Here is a 14,642-nt window from a genome sequence, read left to right on the forward strand (position 1 = left end):
TCCGGGGGGGGGGGGCATATGGCGGCATCCAGCAAGCACAGATACTGCAGGCATTTTCTCACAGCTGCTGCTGCTCTCCTCCACCAGGCTTTGCAACGGCAGCAACTTATTTGTCCTGCAGCCACCGTTTCTTGCTGTCTCTGTCTCTCTCCCTCTTTTTTTTAAAAAAAATCCCAGAGCAATTAGCAATTTCCACCAGTTATTTTCTACGAGTTTGGAGAGGAAATTAGTCTGATAATTCTTTCCCATCCCTGGCTCGCTTGCAGGAGCCAGATGGCTTTTGGGATTTTTTTTTTTAAGGCTAAATAGCTTGAGAGAAAACCAGTCAGGTGGCGACCGTATGGCGGCTGTCGAGGAGCAAAGAGGTTTCTGAACTCTTTGTAGCCGCGAGACATCCAAAAGAAGATTCAGCAAGGGCTGCCAACGCGCGGTCTCTGTTAACTTTAAGACTGCTTTCCGCTGCAAAGAGCACTGCCTCTTCTGTGTCCTCTAGGCCACGGGTGTCAAACACGCGGACCAAGGGCCACATCAGGCCCCGGAGGGCTTCCCTCAGGCCCACAGTGGAACTGGCCATCTCCTGCTTCCAGTTCTTCTGCTGCTGCATCATCGCTTGCTTCGCCAGACTCTCTTAATCTCTCAGCCACTTCATATTTTAACCTGGGTCCTAGACTCAGAACTCAGAGCATGAGATTTCTGTAGTGAATGTCAATAAATCAAAAGCAGGTTTGCAGCTTACAGAGCTAATGTTTTAAGCATGTTTTTTATTTTAAGTAAAAAAAATCTTTGTGTTTGTGTCCTTTATAAAGTTTATCTCTCCGCTACCTGGCATTACATTTTATGACACACATGGCCCGGCCCAACAAGGTCTCATTTATGTCACATCCGGCCCTCGTAACAAATGAGTTCGACAGCCCTGCTCTAGGCCCTGCTTGCAGTTCCCCTCCGAGCCCAACTGACTTTTCACTTTCTATCCAGAAGTTTAAGCCATTGTCCACATTCTGCTGCTGATAGCTCTACTGCCGTCAGCATTCCATGACATCACAGTGGATCAGCCAATGACTTGAGGAGATCTGTTGCAAGGATTTGCAGTGCATGCCTTTCAATACCTACTGAAGTCACTGCGCCTAGAAGCCTGTCGCTTTGTTTTGATTGTACTATGAGCCCATTTATTGGCCTATTTTAACTTTATTGTAATGTAATTAGTTCGTAAGCATTTTTTTTACTGCGATGTGTGCTCTTTTTGATAAAAGCATTGAAATTTACAGCATTTGCATAAAAAAGAAAGTGCCTTCCAGATAACTTTATGCCAGCAAAATATACAGAAATGTGCAGTCAGTCATTTGGCAATAATTCATTTTAAAAGCCTGTCTTCTTCATTTAGCGAAGGGTATGCTGTATAAAGCACTGCGGAATAGAACCTGGCTCATCCCAGGAGCCAAGACGACACTGAATTAATTGGTACATTTTTGTTTTTAATGGTGCCTTAGAGGCTGTCCGTTTCCTGTAATAGTCTCAGCTACTGCTAAGACAAGACATCCTCCCAGTCCAAAGAACTTCCAGCCCTCTGAGCAATGGGAGCGTTTGGGGAAGTCCATTTGTTCAAGATTCCAATTAGGAGAAAACACCAGAAGCAGCAAACGACTGAGCCGGAATCACACCTCACTTAACAACCATGCCTCCCATCCAACACTTGGCCTTATCGAACTCTAGGCTACAGACGGATCGCTAGGTGTCTCGGTTCTGGGCTCGTTCCTTCTGGAGGCACCATTCACACAGACACATTCCTCACTCAAATACGCATTCGACCTACGGGTGCAGATGGGCCACCGCAGGCAAGGGCGGAAGACCACAGGTGGAATAGCCGGGGCAGCTCCTCCCAGCACCCTCCTCCGCGGGGAGGATTTCAGAGGTGGCTGGAAAACTGTCAAGTGAGATGCTATTTATTTGAAACGTTTTAAAATACAGATTGCAAAATAAATAAATGGAATGGAATGGCTCGATGAGTACAATCCAAATGCTAAATAAGAAGACCTAAAACTGCAGTGGGAAAGCAGTGAATAAAACAGCAGCAAAATTCCACGAAGCCATGAAGTCAGCAAAAAAAATCAGGCAGAAAAACGTGAGGAGGAGAGGGCCCCTCCCCCCATGATCCCCATGAGTGAATCAGTCCTCTCTCAGGGGCACCGATCTGAACCCTTCCAAAAACCAAACGGGCACCTCTCAAAGTGGTGTGCTGAGGCCCCGTCAACATTCCTTCCCAAAGCTATGATGATTTAAACACACAAGCCTTCACTGGGTTAAGGCCTGAACTGGTTTGTAAAGCCAGAGTGTAAAGCCAGAGTGTAAAGCCAGAACGTACACCTCTCCCTCGTTCCTTTCCATATTAAGCAGCATCATGTGGTAGAGACAACTCACTGCCACGGGAGGTGGTGGCGGCTACAAGCATGGAGGACTTCAAGAGGGAATTCGATAAACAAATGGAGCAGAGGCCCTTCAGTGGCCACATTAGGAACTCTCAGGCTGGGGCGGGTGATGCTCTGTATCCTTGGTGCTCGGGGGGGGGGGGCAACAGTGGGAGGGCTTCTAGTGTCCTGGCCCCACTGCTGGACCTCCTGAGGGCACCTGGTATTGTTGGCCACTGTGTGACAGAATGTTGGACTGGATGGGCCTTTGGCCTGATCCAGCATTGGCTTCTCTTATGTTCTTATGTCTGGGGCAGTGATGCACTGTATTCTTGGTGCTTGGGGGGGGACAACAGTGGGAGGGCTCCTAGTGTCCTGGCTCCACTGCTGGACCTCCTGATGACACCTGGTATTTTTGGCCACTGCGTGACACAGAGTGTAGAACGGGATGGGCCATTGGCCTGAACCAATACTGGCTTCTCTTATGTTCTTATGAGAGGGAATTGGATAAGGATATGGAGCAGAGGTCCATCCGTGGCTATTAGCCACAAGGTATAGATTAGGAACCCTCAGGCTGAGGCAAGGGATGCTCTGTATCCTTGGTGCTTGGGGGGGCCAACAGTGGGAGGGCTTCTGGTCTCCTGGCCCTACTGCTGGACCTCCTGATGGCCCCTGGTACTTTTAGCCACTGTGTGACACAGAGTGTTGGACTGGATGGGCCACTGGCCTGATCCAACATTGGCTTCTCTTATGTTCTTATAAGAGGGAATTAGATAAGCATATGGAGGTCCACTGTGTGACATGGAGTGTTGGACTGGATGGGCCATTGGCCTGATCCAACATTGGCATCTCTTATGTTCTTAAGTTGCAGGATAGAGCCTTTCCAAGCCAAACCTATGAAAACGGTTTAATGATTCTGCCCTGCTCTTCTCCCGGGATTAGACTGGGGAGGGGCAAATGCACAGGGAAGGCCAGCATCGATCCCTCCATTAAAGGAAGGAGTGGCTGCCCACTTGGGCAAAGATTACCCCCCCCCGCCCAGTGAAGTCAAAGCCTGAGGCTGTGCTGCCCTCACAACAGGATCACACACTGCCTCACGGGGGCCACTGCACACAAGGACCCGCTTTGCTCTAATGAAAGCATAATGAAAACCGGGATTCCGCACAGCACTTAAGAAGAAGAAAAAGAGAAGAGATTGGATTTATACCCTGCCCTTCACCACCCAAAGGTGTCTCAGAGACGCTTACAAGCTCCTTTCCCTCCCCCTCCCCACAACAGACACCCTGTGAAGTAGGTGGGGCTGAGAGAGCTCTGACAGAAACTGCTCTTTTTCAAGGACAGCTCTTGTCAGAACTACGGCTTGCCCAAGGCCCTCCAGCCAGGTGCATGTGGAGGAGGAGTGGGGAATCAAACCCGGTTCTCCCAGTTTAGAGTCCGCGCACTTAACCCCTATACCAAACTGGCTCTCAAGACAGACCTCTATTCCAAGAAGGCCCTGTTTACTCAACAGCCGGCCCATCCAGTTCCAGCAAACACTGGCAGTCTTCCTCCGGCTCCCTCTGGCTCCCCGTCACCAGCCTGGTCCTTTAAGCAGCAGCAGCAGCAGCACCCTGGCCGTCCCACCGTTTGCTCGTTATGGCCGTCCCACCGTTTGCTTGTTATTTTTTTTTTATTAGTTCATTTACACTTTGATGATAACTGTTTATTTTGCTGTGTCACTTAAGCACAGCTGTGCTCATAAAAATCAGATTGCAAAATGAATGGGCAAGGGCCCAGTGGCTGGGGGCGGGGGGGCGGCGGAAAGCAATCTGCAGGGGACTGCCCTGAAGCCCGGCAGTGGGCGGCAGGAGAGAGTTCAGAAGATAACATTAAAAAAATAATAATAATCTCCCCACTTCTACACACACACAAAGAAAAGGAAAGGAAAAGGACCCACCACTAACCAGCGATGCCTGGCCCATCAGCTCCCCCCAGAACAGGGGACCAACGCAGAAGCCCGTGCACTGGCCCCTGGGGCGACCTCCCACTTCATGCTGGGAGAAGCACCGCAAGCGAGTGGGACCAGCCAGCAAGAAGTGCGGCTGAAAAGTGCAGGGAGGAGTGATAAGAACAGAAGAGACGCCAGTGTTGGATCAGGCCAATGGCCCATCTAGTGCAACGCTCTGTGTCACACAGTGGCCAAAGATAGCAGGTGCCTTCATGAGGTCCAGCAGTGGGCCCAGGACACCAGAAGCCCCCCCCCAATGCTGCCCCCTACGAAGCACCAAGGATACAGAGCATCACTTGTTAGGGTTACCAACTACCTTCCTTCGAATCGGCGGGGAACACATGGTTCCCGGCCGGAACCCCCCTCGGTGGAACAGCCCCCCGCCGCACCATGCCGTCGCCCAGACGTGACGCCAGCACGCTGGGCACGTAGCTGGGCGACACTCTGGCAATGGAGCTGGAAACTCGAGTTGCCGGAGTTACCAGAGCGTCACACAGCTACGTGCCCAGCGTGCTGGTGTCACGTCTGGGCGACGGCATGGTGCGGAGCGTTTGTTTTCTGCGAGGGAATGTTCCTGACAAGACGTATGTGTCCCCCGCCAATTCAAGGTAAGTACTTGGTAAGCCTATCACTTGTCCCAGCCTGAGAGTTCCTATCTATACCTCGTGGCACTGGCTAATTGCCACTGATGGACCTCTGCTCCGTATGCTTATCCAATTCCCTTTTGAAGCCGTCCATGTTTGTAGCCGCCACCACTTCCTGTGGCAGTGAATCCCATGTGTTAATCACTCTTTGTACTTCCTCTTATCTGTTCTAACATGACTGCTCAGCAATTTCATGGAGTGCCCACGAGTTCTTGTCTTGTGAGAAAGGGAGAAAAGGACTTCTTTCTCCACCTGCTTTATCCCATGCATAACCTTATAAACCTCGATCTTGTCACCCCTCAGCTGTCGTTTCTCCAAGCTAAAGAGCCCCAAGTGCCTTAACCTTTCTTCATAGGGAAAGTGTTCCGACCCTTTTATCATTCTAGAGATGCTCTGCCCCCTCCTTCAGGAAGACTGTGTGCGTGTATGTGAGAGATGCACACATGAGGAGGCAGCATGCTTAGTGGGCAGGCATTGGGAGGCATATATCCCAGGGCACCCCAAATCCTTGAAACAGCCCGTCAACTGCCTTGAGGACCACTTTTCCAACTACCTACATTGGTGGCACTGCCAATCCAGACAGCGTGAGCTGGCACTGCAGTTGCCTTGGAAGCCAGGAAATCGCCACTAAAGTTGCCAGGTCTTTAAAAAGATGGGAAGGCAGCATGGAAAACACAAGAATACAGCAGTCTGGCAATGAAGTCCTCAGGACTCCCCTTCATTCCTTTACTCTGCCATGTCAGCCCCACAGAAAACAGGTCACAGAAGCAACCCGGAAAAGAAAGAGGCAGTCGTGTCATGCAGCATGGCGTGGATGACCAGGAATAATGGACAACCTTCCAAAACACAGAACTTCTGACAACACCCAGATTGTTGCTACGGGAGGAGTTAAGAAACCAAACATCTCTGGGAGCCAAGAATGTCCGAGTCCAGCCCTTGCTCCCAGCTGGGTCCAAACACTCTGCTCTCCGGCACGGCCTGCAGCGTCTTCATTCCACCCTCGCCCAGGACTGTGTTCTATGGTTTAGGGGTGCGATCTGGACATGCTAACAGAAACTCTCCTGACTCTGTGCCGGTTCAGCCATGCCACCCTATGGCCCCCTAGAGGGGCAAACAGCCAAATCAGGGACGGGGAAGCCAACGGGGCCATTTTCATTTTATTTTTTTATTCTGAGTGCTGCTGACACCGTCCTTGTCTGCCAGCTGGCTCATTTCTGTTGCTGTTTTGGATGATCCTTATTTTTAAAAAAAACATTTTACACAATTTTTACCCAGGTGGCACAACAATAATGTTGCAAACGCATGTGTTTTTATGGGGGACGTTTGGCACCAGGACATGGAAACGGACGCCCAAATCCCAGGGAGAACACAAATCAAAATGGGGATTTTCTGATCCAAGCAGCCGGCTCTCGAAATGTAGATTCATCCCTCACCCAAATGTGCTGAGGGCTGGACTGAGAGGCATAGCGAGGACAAGGGACTTTTATATCCCCTCACCGACCTATCACAGACATTAGACTTTGCCAGCTTTGCACTGGATGATCCAAGGCGCGAAAGGGGAGGGGGACGCGCTGGCTCAAACACGGACATGAGTCCCCTGGTCCAGCAACGCACAACCCACAGGGAAGCAGCGAAAGATTACTAGGAGAGGCACAGAACAAAGCTTGACTCCAAGGGCACCTTTAAGACCAACAAAGTTTTATCCGAGGTATGAGCGTTCGTGCACGCGCACACTTCCTCAAACACCTCCTCAAACTTTGTTCTACTGCTTCAGAGCAACACGGCCGCCCACCTGAATTTAGGAGAGGGGTAGTCATTGATGCTCCCTGGAAGGTCACTGAGTTACACTGACCAGGTGCTCCAAGCACCTGGCTTCAGGTGAGGACAACCTCACCGTCCCCTTCAGACATGGAAAGAGCCAATGCACCCGGCTCGTGGTCCCATCGTTACCAAACAAATGGGGGGAAGAAGAGATCGGATTTATACCCCGCCCTTCACTACCCAAAGGCGTCTCAGAGCGGCTCATAAACTCCTTTCCCTTCCCCTCCCCACAACAGACACCCTGTGAGCAGTATTCCCTCTAAGCTGAGTTAGTGTGAGCTAGCTCACAGTTTTTTTTAGCCGCCGGCTCACACGTTTTTGCTTTAGCTCAGGAAGGAGGGCTCCAGAGCAAACTAGTTTGTGCAGCAGCCAAATCACTCGCTCACAACTTTTAATGCCCCAGGAGCTCACAAAGTAGAATTCTTGCTCACAAGACTCCACAGCTTAGAGGGAGCACTGCCTGTGAGGTAGGTGGGGCTGAGAGAGCCCTTTCAAGAACCGCTCCTGAGAGAACAGCTCTGAAAGGCACAAGGCCGCTCACTGACTGCCTCCCCCAGACTGGCTGTATCTGATCTGGAAAGAGGAAGGGGGAAAGAGGGACAGTAAAAGGAGGTCCACAGCAGACAAGCCGAGGTGTGGGTTTCTGGGAAGCCCCAAGGAGCCATCAGCGGCTAAGCCGTACTCCTTCACCAACATCAGAATGTTTGCCTGTGGAACTTCTTGCCACAGGAGTTCTCAAAATGAAGCAGAGAAATTCAGGGAGGCCTTTTGACAAAACAGAACTCCACATTCAGACGCAGAGTGACTCTTGACTGCTGAAGGTGGGGGATGAGAGCCAGACGGTGGGGGGTCTCCCCTGTCCCTGAGCACCCTCTCTCCTTTCTCCATTCAGCATTTCCTTCTCCTTGTCACAGCTGACATCCGCCTGTACTGGCTCCTGCAGCCAAACTGCCAGGCGGTCCTACTTCTCCAAATACAGACTTAGAGGCCTGACCCAAGTGGCCCTCCTCTACATTTCAGCTGTCCCCACTGTGCTGCCCGTACTGCACAGCTAGCCTGAGGTTGGATCCCTAGTATTCCTGCACATCAGTCCCACGGCTATGAAACTGCAACAGCTAAATGGAACCTCCAGGTTCAAGGGCAGGCTACCTCTCTTGCTGGGGACAAAGGAGGGCTTTTGCATCCATGCTCTGCTCCCAGAAGCATCAGACAGTCCACTATTAGGGATGCTGGCCTATAGGGACCTTTTTCCAGAGCCAACAAGGCTTTTCTTGCATTATAAGGAACGGAAGTTAAGAACAGAACCTCTACGTGCAGAGGCAGTCTACCTCTTGATGCCAGCTCCAGGAGGAAAAGAAAAGAGACGGGCTTCTGGCTTTCAGGCCCTGCTTGGGGGCTTCCTGGGAGCATCCAGGTGGCCACTGGGGGGGCCATGGTGGCAGGCTCTTCTTGTGACTTCCGGGCCACAGGGCCACGTAAGCCGCCTCCCACTGCCTTCTCCTACAGCTGAGAAGCTGGAACTTCTCCCCCTCCACTAGTCACTGGCTGAGAGGTTCCAGAAGACTGGAGGCAGGACAATGGCTGCAACAGCAGGCTCGGGTCAGAGAAACCTCTCCGGCCAGCCTCTCTGCTGTGCAACAGCCTAGAGCACTCCCAAGAAGGGAAGTCAGGGCTGGACTGCAGCACTGGACAAAAGGAGTCTCTAGATCTGCTCTTGATGGGGCTCTCTAGATGGGAGCACATCCAGCCTGTGCTGAAGGCGTTGCACTGGCTGCCAACAGCATACCGGATTCATTTCAAGGTGCTGGTTCTTACCTTGAAAGCCCTATATGGTCAGGGACCTACATACCTGAGCCCAACTCACAACACGCCAAATTAACTACAGTCGTTCTGGGCTTAGGAGGCATCCGGCCACTGCCCTCTTTCCAAACCAGAGGCGGGCAGAGAGTCCAAAGGTTAAGCAGATGGAGAGGAGAGAAAAACATAACATCCTTTCCGGGTGCCCCAGAGCCCCGGGTGATGGATTTCTGATCCCTGTTCCACAGATGGCTGCCCTCAGGAGCCCAGGTTTTCCTCTCCCAAGTCTCTGGTGCTTTAAAAAACAATTCTAAGGTTGAGGTCCTATAACATGAACGCTGCCTGTTGCAGCCAAGTTTCAGTGAATCATTTATTTCCTGGGGTGGGGGGGCAAAGCTTGACTGAAGCTACAGTCTCTAATCCACAACAACGTGAGAGGGAGCAGCATTTGGCCCGCGTTCAGAGGGCCCTTCACTGTACACCCCTTTCTTTCAAAAGTTCCAAGCATTTGGAAACTGATCCTGACTGATAATTTCTGTACTTGAGGGCTGAGCACTCAGAGGAAAAAGAAAATCATAACGTTTATTAGTAAGGGGGCTAGGTGGACTTAAGGCACATTCAATAAGAATCCTGCATTAAAACTTGAATAAAGCCTTCGCAAAAAGCCGAGTTACAATGAGCAAGGATATTTTTTACACATCACTATTTTGTGAAGCATCTGTATTGTGTCCTACATTTACCTGTCAGTAGCCGATTTATCGGCCCATTTGTGACCTATGAAAATAAGAAGCAGCCTTGAACTAAGGTGAAGCCTAAATTGGCAGCCGCCCTTCCCAGGTCTTCCCCAGCGCCTGCTCGCCAAGACCCTTTCCCTGAACCTCAAACCCTTCGGGATATAAAACGGGTGCTCTGCCCAAGGCACCCCAAGTCACCAGGATAGATCCACCAAGCTGCCTTCCACGGAGACAGACCAACCAGCCAGTTTGGTGTCGTGGTTAGGTGTGCGGACTCTAACCTGGGAGAAGCGGGTTTGATTCCCCACTCCTCCTCCACTTGCACCTGGCTGGACGACCTTGGGCAAGCCGTAGTTCTCATAAGAGCTGTTCTTGAAAAAGAGCAGTTCCTGTCAGAGCTCTCTCAGCCCCACCTACCTCACAGGGTGTCTGTTGTGGGGAGGGGAAGGGGAAGGAGTTTGTAAGCTGCTCTGAGACCCCTTCGGGTAGTGAAGGGTGGGGTATAAATCCAATCTCATCTTCCTCTTCTTCTTCTCTTCGTTCAATATTAGCTGTTCTCCAGGTAGTCAGAGAGGCCACGGACTGAACCTCCAGCACTGAGCCCCATAGGAACGCATGGAGCAGCCTTACCAAGACTCAGACCCGTGGTCTGCGTGTCCCAGTATCGTGTCTACTCTGACCGGAAGAAGGCAAGGATGGAGCAGTGACCTGTAAGGAGACCTAACAGGCAGGCAGCCTCCTCTGAGGACAGGGAACTCTCCGGTGTCTCTACGAATTCCCCCGTCACACCCAAAGTAGGAGTGTGGCAGAGTTATCACCACCACAGTCACTTCGAATGAAAGGAAGGAGGCAAGGTCTGAGCAAAGAGTCATGCAGAGGTGGAGCAGGCAGCCTCCTGTGCAGAACAGGTATGTTTGGCTCACAGGAATCTTTTCTTATATAACCAGTGGGTTTCTCATGGCACACAGTCTGGAAATCAGTGGTTTCAGGACAGATCAAAGAAAGAACTTTCCTCACCCAGCGCATACAAATTTGCAGCCACGAGACGTGGCAATGTCTGGTGAGTCTTTGTAACTGGAGGACGCAGGCATGTTGGCAATTACTTCAGGTGCAGAGGCAGTAGACCTCTGACCACCAAATACTAACAAATTACAGCAGGGCAGGCTCCGTCCGTCCATACACCCACCTGCACCCTGAAGTTGACTGAGGAGGCCCAGCCGCAGCAAGCCACAGGGGTGGAGGGACATTTGACGGGGGCTTTCTCAGCTGCCACCCTCAAAAGAGCCAGATTCTTCTAAGCCATTGACTTCAGGGACTTAGAGAGCCAGTTTGGTGTAGTGGTTAAGTGCGTGAACTCTAATCTGGGAGAACCAGGTTTGATTCCCCACTCCTCCACATGCACCCAGCTAGGTGACCTTGGGCAAGCCGTAGTTCTGATAAGAGCTGTTCTTGAAAAAGAGTCATTTTTGTCAGAGCTCTCTCAGTCCCGCCCGCCACAGGGTGTCTGTTGTGGGGAGGGGAAGGGAAAGGAGTCTGTGAGCCGCTCTGAGGCACCTTTGGGTAGTGAAGGGCAAGTTATAAATCCAATCTCTTCTTCTTCTTAGAAGTGTGTGTGTAACTTTGCTTAGGATGGCAAGGTCAGCCTCTGGGGTTTGCTTCTCCACGGATTATGTATGAAACCTTCACTTCCAGCAGCCACTGAAAACGACTGAAAACGGGTTTATCGCAGGCCTTTTAAATCTAAACTCCTCCCCTGCTTTTACACTGCACTTTATTTTAACATGTCTATTTCCTTCATTTATACCCCACCTCCCCCCCCCGCCCGGTTGGGATCCGAAGCAGCTTACCTCATTCTCCTCTCCTTCATTTTATCCTCACAACAGCCCTGTGTGGTAGATTAGGCTGGGAGAGGGTGACTAGCCCAAGGTCACCCAGCAAGCTTCCACGGCAGAGTGGGGATTCGAACCTGGATCGGCCACATACTAGTCCAACACTCGTAACTCTGTGGCGATATGTACTTTCCCAGCTTTTAAGAAATCGTGGGGGGGGGGGGTTAGCATGAGTGTTCTGTTTATTATTTTGCAATTAGAGCTGTGAGCAGTTCTGAGCTCCTCTGAACAACTGCCAAATTGGAATGGGAGTATAAAGTCTCCTAAATAAACAGAAGCAAAACACTTTTAGGGGATTCCTTTCAAAGCCTCTTTCAGCCCCTCTTTTGGAGCTACCTGGCTGCTCTTCAGAGGGGTGGGGGGTATCAGCAGTGCTATCTTCCAGCAACATCTTTGGTGAGAACTATAGGTAAAGATTTCCCTTGCTCAAAAGCCAGTTGAATCCGACTCTAGGGGGCGGTGCTCATCTCCGTTTCCAAGCCGAAGAGCCAGCACTGTCCGAGGATGTTTCCATGGCCATGTGGCCGGCATGACTAAACGCCAAGGCACACGGAACGCTGTGACCTTCCCACCGAAGCGGCACCTATTTATCTACCTGCAATTTCTTGCTTTCGAACTGCTAGCTTGGCAGGAGCTGGGGCCAGAGGCGGGAGCTCACTCCATCACGCGGCACTCGGGTCTCGAACTGCCGAACTACAGACCTTCCAGTCTGCAGCTCAGTGTCTTAACCTCTGAGCCACCGCGGCCAGCTCACAATTACTGCAGTTCACAATGCACTACCAGTGCACAATGACTGCTCTCCCATCCCTGGACCTTCCCCACATTTGCCAAGACGCACATGGCATACAAAACACGGGCACATGCTTTCTCCTGCTCCCCTCCCCCCACGGTTCCAGGCTGGGACTTCTTGACACCCCAGCGCGGTTAAATATAAACCAGCTCCTTGTCAGGTGCCTGCCACTTCTGCTGGCCGGAGAAAGGTCACCCTTCTGCGTAGCAGGAACAGGGGGGGGGGGGGGGGGGGGGGGGGGATTGCTGTGCTGCAGGGCTTTCTGCAGACCCCGAACAAAAGCCCCGTCTCATCTGTTACTCCTGTGTTACTCCTCACACTTTGCATTTTTATGACGTTCCACGGCGTTGTTTTCGCGTCTCTGCACCACTGCTTTCCCCCCAGCATACAAAATCCTTTCTTTTCGTTTCTTTTAACAAATTCTGATGTATCCTGTCTACCCTTTCCAAGAATCTGGCAAATATACTTGTGCGGGGTCTGTTCCGTGCGGCGCTCCTGGGCTGGAATCTAGCGGTTCTCCTCCTGCAGTGCAGACCGACAGGGCTCCCTCCCTCCTCTCTGGAGCTCGGAGCCAGCCAGATCCTCCCCGGGCGGGCAGGAGGGGCCCGGTTGCTGCCACGACCTCCCAGGGGCCCGGAAAGGCGGAGGGGAGGGGAGGGGCGGGCGGTCCACTTACCCGGCTGCGCTCTCTCGCTCGCTCTGCCCTCTCCTCTCGCCTTTGTTGTGATGCTAGAGAGGAGCGGCGGGCAGCTCCCTGGCCCGCCGCGGGCACCCAGCGCCTTTCTGCCCTCGCCCTCTCGCTGCTGCCGCCGCCATGCGCACAAAGCCCCGGCGCGCACGGCTCCCCGCGGCTAGGGCGCCTCTCCTCCGCTGCCCACTTGCCCGGAGGAGGAGGAGGCGGAGGAGCGCGTAGGCCTCGCCGGGAGACCCCCTCCCTCCCTCCCTCCAGTGGCCGGTGGCGCTCCCAGCTGATCTCGGCGCCCGGACTCTGCTGCCGGGCACCCAATGGCAGCGGCGTCCTTCCTGCCGGCCCCCTCCCCTGCTGCAGCAGGCATGCATATGCAGGAGGAGGAGGAGGCCAAGCCGCGGCACTCTCGGCCCCTCCGCGTCAGAGGCAGCAGCAGGGGACGCCTAGCCAGCGCCAGCGGCCGCCTTGCCCCTCTCCGCCCCCCTTCCCAAAACGAGCAACCCTTGGCCTCAGGCCCCACTCAGGCGTCGCATCGGGGAAGGCGGCAGAATAACAGCCGGTCGGAGGCGGCCACGCCCACCCGTGTTCCCTCTAAGCTGAGTGAGGGTGAGCGAACGCACAGTTTTCTAGCCTCCGGCTCACACATTTCCCCCTTCGCTCAGGAAGGAGGGCTCCAGAGCAAACTGATTGATGCAGCGGCCCAATAGCTCGCTCACAACTCTAATGCCGGTCGCTTGCAAAGTAGGATTTTTGCTCACAAGACAACGCAGCTTAGAGGGAACATTGACTCCCGCCCTCCTGCTTGGCGCTAGCTGGCCACCAGCAAAATGTTAGTGGGCAATTTATCATTCACAGATCAGCTATTAATAGAGTTTCCTACGCTCCAGTGTAGTCACTTCTTGGTGAGGAATGGATGCAGTCCCGATAACTAGCTGCAAAGAGCAGAGCCTCACCTGAGGGGGGGGGCCTCTATGGAACATCCCCAGGGCTTGTGCATTTCAGAATCTAAGCCGCCGCTGCCGCCACCTCTGGGTATGTGAGATATTGGCCTACACCATAACAAAGACTCTTTTCTTAAAGAAGAAACTAGCTCAAGATCCATCAGTAACCACGGATGATCCAGGTAAGACAGACCAATGTCTGTTTCAGGCAAGCACTGCCAACTCCAGGGGCAGGTGGCTGTTTCTTGCAGGGGGCAGAAGGGAACAGGTTCCCCACCAGTGCTCCCTCTAAGCTGAGTTAGACTGCGATCACACACACTAAATCATCCACTTTCAATGCACTCTCCAGCTGGATTTTCACGGTGTGAACTGGCAAAACCCAATTCAAAAGTGCATTGGAAGTGGATGATTGAGTCTGTGTGATCGCAGCCTACGTGTGAGCTAGCTCACAGTTTTTTAGCCTCCGGCTCACACATTTTTGTCTTAGAAAGGATGGCTCTAGAGGCAACAGATTTATGCAGTAGCCAAATCGCTGGCTCACAACTTTAAGGCCAGGAGCTCACAAAGTAGAACTTTTGCTCACAAGACTCCACAGCTGAGAGGGAGCCTTGGCCCCCACCCGGAGGTCTGGACCTGGCCAGCCGAGTGGGAGTGTGCCTTTCCCTCCCCCCCCACCCCCCAGCAGGATCTAAAGGATCCAGAGTGTGGAGGAGAGGAGACACTCTTCAGTCAAAGAAATGGCAGGCTGGGAGAGCTGGACCTTCTTTTCCCCAGAACCTCAGCCCCAGTCCGCATCAGGCCCTCCCTACAGCTAACTTTTTTTTCCAAAAACAATTTATTAGGATATATTATTAAATCAAATACATATTATATTCTTAGTTGTCATACATCCTTCCTTCTATTCTACTCCCCCCCCCCTTGGCTTCCCACAGTGCTCCAACCTCCCAAC

The 14,642-nt window shown here is 52.4% G+C and overlaps 1 protein-coding gene across 1 annotated transcript in view; it reads right to left on the reverse strand.

Moving 5' to 3' along the window:
- Positions 1–12,949, reverse strand: part of ARHGEF10L (Rho guanine nucleotide exchange factor 10 like) — a 116,088-nt gene extending 103,139 nt beyond the window's left edge. The window contains 1 exon segment of the mRNA XM_015412628.1: positions 12,741–12,949. The gene's annotated coding sequence lies outside the window, so the exon portion shown is untranslated.
- Positions 12,950–14,642: the final 1,693 nt, after the last annotated feature.

Source organism: Gekko japonicus, unplaced genomic scaffold (genome assembly GCF_001447785.1).
Source record: "Gekko japonicus isolate JY-2015 unplaced genomic scaffold, Gekko_japonicus_V1.1 scaffold131, whole genome shotgun sequence".
In the NCBI taxonomy this organism is placed as follows: domain Eukaryota; kingdom Metazoa; phylum Chordata; class Lepidosauria; order Squamata; family Gekkonidae; genus Gekko; species Gekko japonicus.